The sequence below is a fragment of the Lepidochelys olivacea genome (genome assembly GCF_965140295.1).
Source record: "Lepidochelys olivacea isolate rLepOli2 genome assembly, chromosome: 6".
Taxonomy (NCBI): domain Eukaryota; kingdom Metazoa; phylum Chordata; order Testudines; family Cheloniidae; genus Lepidochelys; species Lepidochelys olivacea.
The window spans coordinates 93,061,708-93,076,892 of record NC_140416.1 but is presented as its reverse complement, the minus strand read 5'-3'; the positions used below and the strand labels follow the sequence as shown (position 1 = coordinate 93,076,892).

The 15,185-nt window shown below is 38.3% G+C and overlaps 1 long non-coding RNA gene across 3 annotated transcripts in view; it reads right to left on the bottom strand.

The window, feature by feature from the left end:
• Positions 1-15,185, bottom strand: part of LOC311523087 — a 116,528-nt gene that overhangs the window by 47,923 nt on the left and 53,420 nt on the right. For all 3 annotated transcript variants that reach the window (XR_014712256.1, XR_014712257.1, XR_014712258.1), the window contains exon 3: positions 9,823-9,924. This is a non-coding gene — a long non-coding RNA (uncharacterized lncRNA). The remainder of the gene's footprint in view (positions 1-9,822; positions 9,925-15,185) is intronic.

The window sequence follows — 15,185 nt, the reverse complement described above, 5'->3', positions numbered from 1 at the left end:
ATGGAGGATCGGTGAGCTTTGGTCTCTTCAGCTACATCCCATCTCCTTACATAATAATAGTGCCTGTTCCATATAGATACGACTTTTACATATTCCTAGTTATAACGTTGTGCCAATCCAGTGGAGCAGGCACATATACAGATTAATTGTAATTAAAATATATATACACATTCAAGAGAAATAATATCCAGTAAAATACTCCATACCTTCTGTCAAGGTTCCTCCCCCACTCTGAACGCTAGGGTACAGATGTGGGGACCTGCATGAAAACCTCCTAAGCTTATCTTTACCAGCTTAGGTCAAAACTTCCCCAAAGTACAAAATATTCCACCCGTTGTCCTTGGACTGGCCGCTACCACCACTAAACTAATACTGGTTACTGGGGAAGAGCTGTTTGGAAACGTCTTTCCCCCCCCCAACTACTTCCCAAAACCTTGCACCCCACTTCCTGGACAAGGTTTGGTAAAAAGCCTCACCAATTTGCCTAGGTGACTACAGACCCAAACCCTTGGATCTGAGAACAATGAAAAAGCATTCAGTTTTCTTACAAGAAGACTTTTAATAGAAATAGGAGTAAATAGAAGTAAAGAAATCCCCTCTGCAAAATCAGGATGGTAGATACCTTACAGGGTAATTAGATTCAAAACATAGAGAATCCCTCTAGGCAAAACCTTAAGTTACAAAAAAGATACACAGACAGAAATAGTTATTCTATTCAGCACAATTCTTTTCTCAGCCATTTAAAGAAATCATAATCTAACACATATCTAGCTAGATTACTTACTAAAAGTTCTAAGACTCCATTCCTGGTCTATCCCCGACAAAAGCAGCATATAGACAGACACACAGACCCTTTGTTGCTCTCCCTCCTCCCAGCTTTTGAAAGCATCTTGTCTCCTCATTGGTCATTTTGATCAGGTGCCAGAGAGGTTACCTTTAGCTTCTTAACCCTTTACAGGTGAGAGGAGTTTTCCTCTGGACAGGAGGGATTTTAAAGGGGTTTACCCTTCCCTTTATATTTATGTCACCTTTCAAAGCTGACACGTGGCTCCCTCTGCTCACTCCAGTTACGTAAATGCCCATGAAAGGCCTTGTAATGTGCTCTGAGGGTGAATGGTTTAGCTCCTGTCAGATCAAGGGACATAGGAGTGAATTCCAAACTCAAGGACCCTGCACTGAGAAAGCCTTGCCATTAGCTCCCTATAAAATAAATAGGCAGGTTGTTAGCTTGATAGCCTTAGCTGGTCTCACATAAGGGGGAGACTGTCTATAAGGTAGCATGTTCTGAATCCTTTACCAAACATTGTAAATAAGTCAACTTTAATTGCACCCATAAATTAGCGAGAAACCAGTGCACAGATATAATATGCACTGTGTGAGAAGCACTGACTAAGAAGCAATAGATGAAATTTCAGAGTCAACTTCAGGTATGCCCAAAGTGGAAGACTTGCAATACATCTAGTCTGGAGATGACAAGGGCCTTGATAATAGTGGTAAGAGCCACATCTGAAAAGAATGGTCACAACCTCTTATGCAGAAAAGTGCTTTCTGTCGCTGTTATCTAGGTGTGTGTATATCAGTATTCAACAAAGAACTAAAATTAAACTTGAAAAAAGGTGAATTGGTTGATCACGTCTAAAAATTTATGCTCAGGAATGAGCAATACTTTTGCTAACTTTACCAGTGAAATAGTCTGAAATGTCAGAGAGAGAGAATAATCCAGATTTATTATAATCAATATTATTTAAATGGAAACTAATTCAAGTTTCAACATGGATGTACACAAGTAAAAGTGTAAATTGTTGCATACAGGTTGTCATAAATATAAAGGGAAGGGTAAACCCCTTTGAAATCCCTCCTGGCCAGGGGAAAGCTCCTCTCACCTGTAAAGGGTTAAGAAGCTAAAGGTAACCTCGCTGGCACCTGACCAAAATGACCAATGAGGAGACAAGATACTTTCAAAAGCTGGGAGGAGGGAGAGAAACAAAGGGTCTGTGTCTGTCTGTAGTCGTCTTGGCCGGGGACAGAACAGGAATGGAGTCTTAGAACTTTTAGTAAGTAATCTAGCTAGGTATGTGTTAGATTATGATTTCTTTAAATGGCTGAGAAAAGAATTGTGCTGAATAGAATAACTATTTCTGTCTGTGTATCTTTTTTGTAACTTAAGGTTTTGCCTAGAGGGGTTCTCTATGTTTTTGAATCTAATTACCCTGTAAGATATCTACCATCCTGATTTTACAGGGGGGATTTCTTTATTTCTATTTACTTCTATTTTTTATTAAAAGTCTTCTTGTAAACCACTGAATGCTTTTTCATTGTTTTCAGATCCAAGGGGTTGGGTCTGTGGTCACCTATGCAAATTGGTGAGGCTTTTTACCAAACCTTGTCCAGGAAGTGGGGTGCAAGGTTTTGGGAAGTATTTTGGGGGGAAGGACGCGTCCGAACAGCTCTTCCCCAGTAACCAGTATTAGTTTGGTGGTGGTAGCGGCCAGTCCAAGGATAACGGGGGTAATATTTTGTACCTTGGGGAAGTTTTGACCTAAGCTGGTAAAGATAAGCTTAGGAGGTTTTTCATGCAGGTCCCCACATCTGTACCCTAGAGTTCAGAGTGGGGGAGGAACCGTGACACAGGTGAAAAGATCTAATTTCAGGCAGGATTAAGAACCACTCTGCAACAAATATTATTGAATTAGCTATAATGTCCAAGACATCAAGCTAAACTAACCAGAGAGGAAATAAGATACATAGGAGCTATCAAAAACCTCATATAGTGAGGTATTACAGTACAAGTCTTCCAGCTAGCTGCAGTTCAGATAAGAAGTTCTTGCCAATAACTTTCAATCTGCAAATAAGTATTGGACAAATCCTGCTGAATTACATAAGAATCCATGTTTACTTTTAAAATGATCACTTAGGTTCTGATCCAATGCATGGTGAGGTTAGTAGAATGACTCTCATTCACTTCAAAAGGAGTAGATTCATCATTTACTAGATTAAAACTGGAGATGCGCTGAATGATACTACATCCAGCAGATAAAAAGGTGAACAATCATTTTTTAAAAAGAAATATTAAAGGTCCTAAATTCTTTAGAGAATATGGATCAAATTCTTGTCTAACATTAGTTCAAATACATTTACCTCAGAATGTGGATCAGAATTATGTACCCCCTTGTGCAATCTGAGTAATTGACTTTGTATAGTAAAGGAGGTTTTAAGGAACAGAATTGTAGCAACAGCAGCTACTCTCCAAGTCCCCATCCCCGCATCCCCTCCATCAGTGGATCCATATAGCCAGAAACATACCAGTACTGCCTAGCCTTCCTGCCCTGAAGCTGTGGAAAGTCACTGCTAAGAAATGAATCTCAGTGCATAGGGAACAACAAAGTCACCTTGCATGGATATTCCGTGGGCTCCCCCAACTGTAGGGAATTTTAATGGCTTTGTTGTATTTAAGGCAGGGGACAGGTTTGGGATATACTACATGTGTTGAATTCAGAATTACAAATGAATTTTCTCTTTTATATATCTGCCAAGACCTACATTCAATCTCAAGACTTTTCCTTGCCAATCATTATTGAAACCATCTGAACACCTAAACCAAAGCATGTATCTGCACTGTATTTCAACATTTTGCCGGGAAATACAGCATCTTGACCTTAAACTTGGCAGGTACACTTCTCATTGACTGATTTTCAAATGCTTTGTTTTGAAAATCTATCAGTTTGCAAATGACATTGAGGAACACAATCTCACTCTATGTCCAGCTACAACTGAGAAGGATTGCATTTTCCTGGAACTTATCCATTTCTTGAAAAATATTAAAGTTAATATGATGATCAAGAAAGGAGAAAAGGAAAGTAATGAAGATAGAAAGGTGCCAGAAACTATGCCAGTGAAAGTCACACAGACCCAACATATCTTGTTTTCATTTTAAATCTGACTATGCAGAAAGTACTTTTAGAGGGGCAAAGATAACTAATTTCTCATGCTCAGGTAATGGTTAGTCTTTCTGCTAAGAATCTGCATTAACATCAGCTCTTGAGATTTTATCATGAATCTCACAGTATTTGTTGGAGTTGTTTTCTTAAAGTCCCAGCTCCTGGAGTCAGTTGAATACATGAGAATCTCAGCTTTCATTTTGAAAAAGAAGTAAGTTTGCTGTCTTCATGCTTACAGATAATACTTAAAGGTTCAAAACTAGATGGCAAATAAAAATAACCCTATCTACATTGTGAATTTTAAACCAATCTCCTGATTTTTGGATGGCAGGGGAGCTGACTCATGATGTTTGAACTTTTCAAGTCAGCAGTACTGATACTGACAAGGGTATCAAATAGTGCCAATGGCTTTGATGATTTTTAATCCATTATAAAAAGGATTGAGACCATTAAATAACTCAACACAAGCCAAACCTCCATATGCTGGAGAGAACTTTAGGTCTCAAAATGGATTTGATATTGAGGCAAAAGGCTTGGTATCTCATTACCATTCCCTGGAGACAACCAGTTTCCCATCTCCAGCAACTTTAGTTCTATTTTATCTTATTACTCCTTTATGATGTGGAAAAATAAAAGTGAATTTCTTCTGTAATGTAAACATTTTATAGGTTAAGTAACTACTAAATGCAAGGCTTTTGCATTATTTTTGGATAACCGGAACCTATATATAATTCATTGCCTATACTTCTTTTAACTCAGTAGAGTGAACAATTTTAATAAGATTCAACTCTGCATAAGTTGGCTTACTTATAATTTAAGTAAGAGCAGGTACCATCTGTTGAGTCAGACACACAAGCCTGCTGCAACACAGATCCAGGGTCTGAATCACATCCCCAAAGCTGCAGACTTTAACTGAAACCACTCAGCAGGTACTCCTGTCTTCAGCACCCAGACACCCAGCTCCCAATAGGATCCAAACCCCAAATAAATCCATTTTACTCTGTATAAAGCTTATACAGGGTAAACTCATAAATTGTCCACCCTCTATAACACTGATAGAGAGAAATGCACAGCTGTTTGCTCCCCCAGGTAATCACTTACTCTGGGTTCAATAATAAACAAAAGTGATTTTATTAAGAATAAAAAGTAGGATTTAAATGGTTCCAAGTAGTAACAGACAGAACAAAGTAAGTCACCAAGTAAAATAAAGTAAAAACACGCAAGTCTAAGCCTAATACATTAAAAAACTGAATAAAGGTAAATATCACCCTCAGAGATGTTCCAATAAGCTCCTTTCACAGACTAGCCTCCTTCTTAGTCTGAGTCCAATCCTTTCCCTGGTACAGTTCTTGTTAGTTCCAGCTCAGGTGGTAACTGGGGTTTTCTCATGACTGCAGCCCCCTTTGTTCTGTTCCACCCCCCTTTTATATCTTTGGCCCAAGGCGGGAATCCTTTGTCTCTCTCTGGGTTCCCACCACTCCTTCTAAATGGAAAAGCACCAGGTTTAAGATGACATGGTCAAATGTCACTGTGAGACCTCTTTCTTCATTACCCACAGGGTGCCCCCCATGTCCACAAGAAGGCTTGCAGATAAATAAACCATCTATAGCCAATTGTCCTAGTCAATGGGTGCCATCAAGATTCTAAACCACCATTAATGGCCCACACTTTGCATAATTACAATAGGACCTTAGAGTTAACTTCATATTTCGAATTTTAGATACAAGAATGATACATACATACACATAGGATGAATACACTCCATAGATTATAAGCTTTGTAATGACAGGTTTCAGAGTAACAGCCGTGTTAGTCTGTATTCGCAAAAAGAAAAGGAGTACTTGTGGCACCTTAGAGACTAACCAATTTATTTGAGCATGAGCTTTCGTGAGCTACAGTAATGATACTTTACAAGAGACCTTTTGCATAAAGCATATTCCAGTTACATTATATTCACATTCCAAGCATATTTTCATAAAGCATATGGAGTGCAACATCACACCATCCATCTACTTGCTGGTTTGTGTTATTTATCTAACCTAAAATTGTCTCTTTGTGATTTGGTTGAACAGGTTAGAATTGATAAGACATAATTTGCTCTTCTAAAGAAAAAACATTAACAGAAAATACTGTTAAAGATAGGCTCCTGGATAAAATTTTCAAAGGCACTTGAGTGTTTTAGGAATCCAAGCCCTCTTGTCTTTCAGTGACATTCAGGCTCCTAAATGCCTATGTCATATTTAGAAGTGAGACTTGGGCACCCATGAGTCCATAACCTAAATAAGTGGCCAGATTCTCAAAAGTGTCGTATCCCTAACAACTCTCACTAAAATCAATTGACACTGTATGCACTCTCAGCAATTGAATTAAGCATCTAATCATGGGCACATTTTTAAAGATTCTGACATGCTTGAATAAATATCCTAAATTATCTGTGGCAATGCAGGTCATCATCCAAAAAGTGAAGACTTGTCACATGTCAATAATTATTATGAGGGAACTAGGTTTCCCTTTCTGATAATCTAAAATGAGGCAAAAGTAGAATGATTACATAGGATATCATTTGTGTAATGCTGTAACATTCTTCTTTCCACTGGAGGTGGGTCAAGTTAAGTAACAACCACCATAGCCTGTCAAAACGTTTGATTCAGCTATGCTCTTTAACACTCACTTTATTGTTCCATTCTTGAACATGGAAACAACACTAATTCTCTTTAAAAAGAAGATCCACCTTTCAGAGGAGGACCTGAGGAGTGCAAGGCCTTGGTTCTTCCTGGGGTTAATCAGGATAGACCAGATCCAAGCATACAGCTTCTATAAACTGAGGATTAAGGTTGAGGGTACCAACTTCTGCTTCTCCCATTCTACAGGATGTCAGAATGGAAAATGAGTCAACATATATTTTATAGGAGAATTTGAGCAAACTTGTGTCATCAGGAGAGTGTATCAATCCTTCAAAACAACCAACTCATGTGCCAGTAGTTTACTTCAACAGCATGGGGAAATTCATCCCTGGTGTAACTCCAATGAAGCCAACAGTTAGCCTAGTGAGAAATTTAGTGCAATATTTCTATAGGCCTATAAAATCAAAGCAAGGTCACATTTTTAAATATAACTAACAATCATTGTCTTAAAACAGTAAAATGAAGGACTTAAAAGGAAAGATGGTAGCATTTAATTGAAAAGTGTGACTAAAGCCTTCGTTATAAGTGTGTTTGGCTTGGGACCTCTCCATCATGCCTTCTGTGTACAGCACATTATTATTCTACTACAGGTCAGCTCAGCCCATGGGTTTCTTGACATTCTCACTGAACTAAGCTCACAGATACTAAATTCATAAAGAAGTTAGTGGGGTGGGAGATCAACCAGATTTGTATCAAACTAGTTCAAAACTTCCAACTGGCAATAAGCTGAGGCCTTAAATAAATAAATAAAACAAGAAGGAATTCTTAAGTGATATTCAAGTATAAAATAATGCATGTGGGTTACTGGAAGTACAGGGCTTATTTTTATCCATGTAAGGGAATGAAATAAAGGATAGCACCATTAAGCCATTCTTTTTGCTTATGTGCATTTACCATGGGTACAATGTCTTTGCTGGACTATTAAATCCTTAATTAGAAACATTTCTGCCAAGCTGTGCTACTGCGTTCATAAGAAGCAAATAAGATCAAAGACCTAGAATTTCTTTTCCTTTTTTTCCCCTTTGTTCTCCTTGTTAGTGAGGTCGAACGTAAGCTTGTTATCCAAAATTATGTGCTGAACAGCACTGGGTGGTGGTTTGTTTTTAAAGGAGAAATACTCTCCATTAATAGTTGTTCTAGATGGACTTTACCTCCAATGCAACTCACCCCAAATACACACTGTACTTAAAGTACTCCAACCAAGTCAATCAGAGCAGAGATGCTTTATCATCTGGGATAGGACTGTTACTTTCTCTTCCCTGCACAGAGTACATGACTAATCTGGATTGGAGATTGAATCTCGGCAGTCCTTTAGGGTATATCTTAATTATGCTGCTCTTCATAATCACTAATTAGTAGCAGTGAAGGATGATAAGTTTAGACTTGCATACACACTGGTTTATGGGATTATATTAAAAATACACTAATGACTTCTATGGATTGATTTTTGTCCTAGTCTGGTCTATTTTTTTTAAACTGGGGTTAATAAAAGATGCCTGTTTCAGCCTCAGCTAGGAGCATACCTTAGAGATAGGGACATTGGAATAAATTAATATTTACTATGTTCTCTGAGTTCCTCAGAGGATGTTTAAAGAAGGAAAAGTGTTATTATTTAACTTGGCAAATTAAGATCCAAATTAGCCATCAACAAATGAGAAAAATATATATGCTCCTTTTCTCATGTATTCAGTTATTTTTTGGTGGTGACTATGGGGGAAGGAAGGATGTAGAAAATGTCAAGGACAGGGCTAAAATATATATAATTGTTGGAGTGAATGGCCTGTGTAGAAAATGAGTTGTGCAATTTCATATATAGGGCCAAATTCAGCTCATGTGTTAGTGGGTGAAATTCCCATCACTTCAATAGGAGATGTGACCATTTACATCCATTCTGAATTTAGTCCAAACAGTAAAAAGAAAAGGAGGACTTGTGGCACCTTAGAGACTAACCAATTTATTTGAGCATAAGCTTTCATGAGCTACAGCTCACTTCATCGGATGCAGTCCGATGCTCAAATAAATTGGTTAGTCTCTAAGGTGCCACAAGTACTCCTTTTCTTTTTGCGAATACAGACTAACACGGCTGCTACTCTGAAACCAGTCCAAACAGTGTTAACATCGATTGACTGAGAGAAGATAACATATGGGGACAAATTATCTGCTGGCTTAACATCCTTGTCTTCAGTGGAGTTTTGCCGCTGCATAATTTGGCCTTTGATTTATCTTGTATTTCACTTGCTAACGTGCTCTCTTATATATAGAAATATGTAGTTATAAGGGTAGCAAGAGTGAAATCAGAGCCATAATTTTGCATCTGATTTTATGTTTATAATGCCACAGATCTTTACTACATGAAATCCTCTTAACCATAAGAGGGATAATGTTTTCAGTGCTCATTGTTTGAGGAAGGATTAATAGATTTAATGGATTGGCAAACAAAGACTTCAGTTCATTGTAACATTTTTATTTCTTCATCATTTTGTTTTCAAAGATGTTAAAGTAAATGGATGTGAGTGAAGACAGCTTAAATTAACTGCTGTGATAATGGAAACGGTCTTTCCAAGCCAGAAAGCAAAGCTACTGGCCAACTACCCACACCATAACAAATCCTCAGAGCTACCTAATGGACAGATGCTGCTATTGTTCTGGCTGATGCCTCATAGACATATTTCACATCTGGCATTCGATTGCTTTGTTCACCTTGTTTGGATTTTAAAATCTGGACAGACAAATTGACTCGTGATTAGCATAGAGCCATGTATGTGCTTGGCAGAGGCTCCCTTGCATTGAATTACTTGGCCCAGTGGCTTGCAGCAGTGATCAGCTTTGCAAAAAATAATTAAAGTATATTGGAACAAACTCTGCCCTTCCCTAAGCAGGAGCAACACTCACAGAAGTCAATGGGAGTTGTGTTCAATTATGATATGGTAAAATTTGGCCCAGTGTCTCTTCAGCAGAGCTAGGAAAATACCTTAGTTCTCAATGGGTTTGTCTGTGTGCCAGAAATACTTAACATAGTTTTGCAGACTTTGCAGTTTGAAATGGTTTAGGCTGAATGAACCCACAGTCAATTCTTGTTACCAACTCTTGGGCAAGAAACAGATTCAAGTATGTCACCATTCAGGACAACTGCATCTGAATTCCCCCTCCATGGTCCACCAAAGGCATCTATTTTTAGGCTTCCAGCTGTCACCCATTACCTTGCTTGGGAAGAGGCACATGTGTCTCCCCCTCCTGATGGGGATTTTTCCAGGCTGAACTGTTCCATGTGTACATTGGGATATTCCCAGTAAGCGAAACTCCTGAAACAGACAAATATCTGCATGTTGCTTGCTCTCCAAAGGCTTTCAGCATAATTTCCAGCAACTAAGTTACCACACCTTTCTAAGCAAGCACATTTATTCTTAAGGTAAAAACATTACAGAGAAAACATATAAAGCTCCTGCATGCATGGTAAAAGCATCAGTCATATGAGGGCCTCAGTAGGCCAAAGTCCTTCCAACCATTCCCAGGAAGGATTTTTTCCTGGGGATAGAAGGTCCTGTCCATTTGTCCATTTGCTGGATAAGAAAAAAAAAAGGTCTTAAGTCAGAAACTCAGGCTATTTGTCCATTATCTGTTGGTCTCTGGAGAATCCAGTTTGAACTCTCCAGCTGGAGACATACTCTGTGTTACAGCCTGAGTGAATTTGCATAATCACCCACACTGTTCTTAGTTCCTTGAGGAGCTGGGGTCATCCTCCCTCATGGAATTACATCCAAGCCCTGGCCCAAAATGATACATAAGAGATATCTTCCACAATATGTCTGGTATATGTATGGGTTAAATGGTACATCAGATATGTGTCTACTTGCCATTCTGGGAAATATTATATAGACTTTTGCAGCAAAGGCAGATCCTTATGCCAAATTCATCAGCAAAGAGCAGCCTTTGAACACAGAGCAGAAAAGTTGATAGAAAGCTTCACAGAGCAGAATAAGGCACAGTCTTTGAGATATGAACCCATAAAAAAATCTAATGAAGAGAGTGGAGGGAGTAAATGAATGTAAACATCATCCCTTCAACCTAGATTTCACATAACAGTAGCAAAATAATAATTAAAATACCAGAGTGCTTTAAAAAAACATTAGGGAACTCTGGTTGATGCCAATAACTCTTGAAAATGGATGATGTAAAAGGTTGAGCTGACCCTTTAAGGGAGTTGGAGTTCATATGTACATGTGCCAGGCTTAGCACATCTTCCCTAGTGGACGGTAGGAATACAAGTGTCACATGATGGGGAGCATGTGACTAAGAACCAGGGCTGCTAAGAAACATAAGGGTGGCCTATGATCAGTCAGGGGCAGCAGTGAACACACTTTCAGCAATGAAAGTGAAAATTCCACAAAAGAGCAGGAAGAATATCCAGGAAAGGGCCAGTGAGGAGACCTGAGTTGAGTCACACTCCAGAATGTTTAACTAGAAGGCCTGGAAGAGGGACCTGAAGGAAGTAGTTGCCATCTAGGAAGACTGGATGACCAGGAGCCCATTATGAGGAAAGCCTCAGCAGAAACAGGACTAAGAACCTTGTGCAAAGGGGGGAGGTCCAGTAGGAAGGGTGGGTGGAAACTTTTTGTGTAATTTTGAACGTTGTGTTAATAAACCAGACTCCCAAAGGTGATAGTTAATGAGACTACAACTGCAATGTGAAGTCTGAAAAACTGGGGAGAAGGAGAAACTGAGGTAGTGGCAGGGCTAAAGAAGCCATACCAGGTAAGCCCTTCTACAGATGGTGATGCTATGAAGCCACAGGAGGGAAAGAAGGAAATAAATGAATTTATTTAAGGCTCTGAGTATTAAAACAGAGCCCTGGAAACTGTGAAAGAACTGTAGGGATTATTCTATTGTCTCCTTTATGTCTCTCCTGGGTTTTTCTGTATTTTGCATCTGAAGCAGAAAATTAATCTATCATCTAATTGCCATACCTCAAGGATAAGCAACAAATTTGCTTACATCATTTCTCTTACCTCCTTTTCTACCCAGCTCTCTGATCCCCTTTCTTACTCAACTTTAAACAAATCCAAATGCTGTCTTTTCCATTACACAAGATGCACTATTTTTACTCTGATTTTTTTTTCAAATATTTATGAAATTATGCACAGGGGACCAAAATTATAGAGTCTCTGTGAATATAACAGTCCTATTAACCTCTGATTGAGGTGGGGAGGTTGTTTCCTTGTTTTTTCTCCAGTTGCTTATACTTATAATTGACATTTAATCACACCAAGTTCATTTTACTTGCAGAAGCCTGGAAGCTATGTCAGGATTCTGCTTTGGTGACTAAACTTATTTACATTTTTTTCCTAAATGTTTGTAATGTCTTTCAGCTGTTTATTAAATGTGTATTGTATGTGTTTCTTTATAGGGTATAAGAAGAAAAAAAGATTAGTCATCAGGTCATTGTGAGATATTGAGGATGACCAAGGTCAATTTTCTCTTTAAATTCAGGACAGAAAACTATAACTTCAGTTTAAAAATCATATTTATAGAACAATGAATAATATTATAAAAAAGAACTGGAATCTATTACAGTAGGACCAAATTCACTACTATTGTCCATACCTAAAAACCCAGTAAAGTCCACCCATTTGCATCAGCAGTGGATTTGGCCCACAGCATAAAATTAGTTCTCCAGAGTGTGGAGATGTATTTGAGAAGGGCTGTCCACGTTTTATAGGCAATTTTATGCATGTTAAGCATTAGTGTTGAGCCCTCTAACAGCGGTCAAGATGTCCAAGATGAAAAATTCAACTCTTTGTTTAGATCAGTAATCCTCTAATGCCTGAGGTTGTTCAGATGTGATGTCCAAGTTTGTCCAACAGGTCATTTTCAAAGTTCAGCTACAGGTTTACATATTTCAATCCAAATTTTAGAGCTGTTCAGATCTAGGGGTTTGGTTTGGATCCTCACTAAAAAGCACAATACTTATATCACAAAACCTTCAATACAATCAGTTTTACAAAGATACCATAGGAAGATTAGACCATGAAGGCTGAGCTCCTCTCCCCACTGTAGAGTTGGTCTCCCTTCAGATGAGAAATGGAATAGACTGATGGGTGTCATATGAGGAAAGCTTTAGCTTTCTGTCACATGAAGCAGCTGGGACCTTGTACTGCAATCCTTGCATCTTCCTCTGACTCACTAGAGTCCGAGCTTATTCCTATTATGGGTTTATAGCTCAAAGACTGTGCCTTATTCTGCTCTTGAATGTCATGTTAGGACACAGCACTATGATTCCAGATCTGGAATAAGCAAGATCCAGGTTGCAGTGATTGGTGAAACCTCAAAAACAGAATTGTTCCTATCTGAAAACTTCAGATCCAAACTTCCCAAGACTGGAGGAGTTTGAGTTCTTTATTCTGGTTCATGTGCTCTTAACAGGTCAAATTCAATTTGAATTAGTATCCAAAGGTCAGACATTTAACTACATATTATTCAGTGTAAGCACTATAAATAAAAAGCTTCTCTCATGGTTTCTCAGAACTGCCACCCCAAGACACAACCAAGAATTACAGAGACAGCATCAGGATGAAAAGTTATGGCGGAAAAACATCAGAAATTTTCAAAGCTCAGTTTGGGTGACTATTCAGGCTGGCTCTTGGCTTACTTGCTCTGGTTTAACAATCCCTAGTTTTGAGATGAAGTAGACCTTAATAATTATTAGTACTAAGGAGAAATCAGGAAGATTTTGTTTTATTCGTATGTTGTATGGGATCAATTTATTTGAGTTTATGTTGATGAAGAATTTTTTATTACTTCTATTTAGTTGTTTTCTTTCCCTGGGGAATGCAAGTTGACATGATGGAAAGGATTCTGTGCTCCAATGACCCTGAGAACTATGCTGGTGGGAGTTTTAACTTCTGCTAGGGTTACCCAAAATGGCAGGTCAAAAGGTGAGGACCAGACAAAAAGTAATTCACTGGTCCTCCAGGATGGGGAGTTGAGTGATACTCCAATTTACATATCCTCATAACAAAAATTAAGTTATAGAAACACAACAGAATAGTCATTCTGGAAAACAGTATGTCAAAGAAATGTACTTTCAATGTATCATCATAGGAATGAGGAGTCTTGGTGAAAGCCAACAGGAAGCCAAGACACTCAGGAGTTCTTTACTATTTTAAAACAAACTAGGAAAATAGGTTTCTGGAACATTCTGGTTGCCACTCACAGAGAATAGAATTAATTATGATTCCCAAAGCAAAAAGATCAGCTATAGACTGGGAACCAATTAACAGCTGATTGCTTCCAGCTAGGTTTCAAACCTGATATATGAACATGACAATTATAGAGAGTCACACACCAACAGACAACTACAATGATGAGATCAAAGATCAGTTTGACAATTGCCTACACACTGATTGAAAATATTTCCAAGCATGGCATCGCTTAGAAGGGAGGGACTTCAGTGCCAAGGTTGAGGATGACAACAGTGGAGTGGAGAAGGTGATGAGGAAGGAGAATTGGTTCCCAAAATCAGAAAGGTGAGAGACTGGTAAAACTGTCTTGTATCTGGACTCCTACCTGGTGGAATACTATTCACACACAAAGATATCTATAAGGAATACTATTCACACACAAAGATATCCATAAGGAAACTTGGAATTCCCCAGATGGAGTCACCAGGAACCAGACTGACCAACTATATACAGGAAGGAAATTTAGATCAACTCTCCAGGATGTCAGGGCATACAGAGGTGCTGAGGATGGAAGTGACCACAATTTGTGTGGCAACACTGAAGATCAAACTTAAGAAAAACAAGAGCACCAAGAAAATTGACAGCAAAAGGCTAGCAGACAAACATTATAGAAGAATTTCAAACTGAACTGAAGAACAGATTTCAGGTGCCATGAGTTATAGATCCATCACAAGAAGTCAACTTTTACACACTATGGTCCCATCTGTATAACAGTACAGTATAATAGATACCACTATAACTACAGTTCGTTAAGAGCCAAAGTAAAACATCAACTCCTCAAAAACATCTCCAGAAAAAGAAGTAGCAAAAAATCTGAAGATAACAAGGGAAAAAGCTGTAAAAAGCAGAGGAAGAAGAAACAAGAGGAAATACAAAAAACTAATGACACCCACAAAGAAATTACATTCAGAGCAATTGTAATAGTTCCACATCATGACATCTCACATCACAAAGAGAAGAGAGACAATAAAAAAGTTAAAACCTCTGAATGCTGCTAGTTAAGACCAAGTCACTATGGAAACATTTAAAGCTTATGATGATGAGGGCATCAATAAAATCACTGAACTTTTCAACAAAGTATGGGTCCAGGAAAAGCTCCAGGATAATGAAAATGGAATTATAATGAAAATACCAAAGAGAGGTTACCAAACCAACTACAACAACTGGCAATGTGTTACACTCCTTTCAATAATAGGCCAAGTCTTCAACAGTATCATCTTAAAATAAAGATGAATAAAATAAGAATAAAAATAAAGTGATTGAGGCAAAGCTAAGGGAAGAGCAGACTTTGGATTTTGAACCAGAAGATCATGGGTCTATCAAAT